Source organism: Heterodontus francisci, unplaced genomic scaffold, assembly GCF_036365525.1.
Source record: "Heterodontus francisci isolate sHetFra1 unplaced genomic scaffold, sHetFra1.hap1 HAP1_SCAFFOLD_483, whole genome shotgun sequence".
NCBI classification, from domain to species: domain Eukaryota; kingdom Metazoa; phylum Chordata; class Chondrichthyes; order Heterodontiformes; family Heterodontidae; genus Heterodontus; species Heterodontus francisci.
The window spans coordinates 1,030,974-1,033,008 of NW_027140557.1; positions in this window are offsets into that span (position 1 = coordinate 1,030,974).

A 2,035-nucleotide genomic window follows, 5' to 3' on the forward strand; every position below is an offset into this window, starting at 1 on the left:
TCAATACCGGCCTTGTCAAACAATGGCGATTGTTACTGGGGTTCTGTCAAACTCTCACTTAACTATCTCTTCTGTCTCTCACTGTCTTTCATTTCGCCCCTCTCTCCATTTCTCCATTTGTTTACATTTCCCACTCTCCTTTGGCTTTAATCGCTCTCCACTTTATATGTCGAGAGGTAGCTCCCTCCACTTTATACGTTGAGGGGAAGCTCCCTCCACTTTATACATAGAGAGGGTGCTCCCTCTACATTATACGCACAGAGGGAGCTCCCTCCACTTTATCCATAGAGAGCGAGCTCCCTCCACTTTCTTCATAGAGAGGGTGTTCCCTTCACATTATACGTAGAGAGGGAGCTCCCTGCACACTACACGTAGTGAAGGAGCTCCCTCCACTTTATACATAGAGGAGGAGCTGCCACTAATTTATACATAGAGAGGGTGCTCTCTCCACATTATACGTACAAAGGGAGCTCCCTCCACTTTATACATAGAGAGGGAGCTCCCTCCACTTTATACATAGAGAGGGAGCTCCCTCCACTCTATACGTAGCGAGGGAGCTCCCTCCACTTTGTACGTGGAGGGGGAGCTCCGACTAATTTATACATAGAGAGGGAGCTCCCTCCACTTTTACAGAGAGAGGGAGCTCCATCCAGTTTATACAGAGAGAGGGAGCTCCCTCCACTTTATACATAAAGAGGGGGCTCTCTTCATTTTAAACATAGAGAGGGAGCTCCATCCACTTTATACATGGAGAGGGAGCTCCCTCCACTTTTATATACAGAGGGAGCTCCCTCCACTTTTATATAGAGAGGGAGCTCCATCCAGTTTATACATAGAGAGGGGGCTCTATTCATTTTATACGTAGAGTGGGAGCTCCCTCCACTTTATATATACAGAGGGTGTTCCCTCCACTTTATACGTAGAGTGGGAGCTCCCTCCACTTTATATATACAGAGGATGTTCCCTCCAATTTATAAGTAGAGAGGGAGCTCCCTCCACTTTAGAGATACAGAGGGTGTTCCCTCCACTTTATACGTAGAGTGGGAGCTCCCTCCACTTTATATATTCAGAGGGTGTTCCCTCCACTTTATAAGTAGAGAGGGAGCTCCCTCTATTTTATGCAGCTGCCATGGTGGGATTTGAACCCCTGTCCTCAGGCCATTAGGTTGGGCCTCTAGATTACTTAAGCAGTGGTATTATCACTTTGCGGCTGCCTCCTTCATGATTATATACAGTGTTTTTTTTTCTAATAACACTCACAGTAGCTTTTAGGCTGTAGCCCTGGAAATGGTCTCGAATCAGATCCTCTAAGTTCACATTATAACTGGAAAAAGGCAGGAACAGAGTGAAACGGGATTGCTTTTGTCCCTGGATTCAGTGTCCACTGCAGACAGATCAGTTACTTTTATAATAGAAATGCCAGGAGTGAACAAGGTCAATACAATAATATGGAAAATGTAAATAACACCTCTCATAATTGCCATCCATCCAGTGTGAGTACAGATTTCAGGTTTATTCTGAGACAGTTCTTACTCAGAAAATGTCATTGACATTGAAAGTATTGTGTTTTATCCACCACATTATTTACATCAGAGTCAAAGCTGCTGATGTAATGTGTTTGTTCAGGTGAGTGTAACTAATAGCAATGATCAGGGGTATATCCGTGTCAGTGGAGACTTATCCCCTGTATAAATCAGACCCATTAGAATGGATCAGCTCAGAGTGCCTGCTGGAGCTGTGGATTCCAGGCTAATCGAAGTCTCTGCTTCTCATCGAAATGGGACATTCAGTAATGTTTCATTTAGAACGCCTTTATTATCCTGTAATTGCAGCAATTGGAGTTCCTGGTAAGCAGTATCTCAGCTGTTAATGCTATAAATCAATGTTAACTGTGCTGCTGTACTGGGTATTATTTCTCACTGTGTGTGTTAAACAGCCACCTGTTATTTCCCAGCAATTTACTGATGGAATCTCTTCATTGTCTGCTCTTTCATTCTTGCAGGAACTACATTATGTATTTAATGGTATTGTTTTA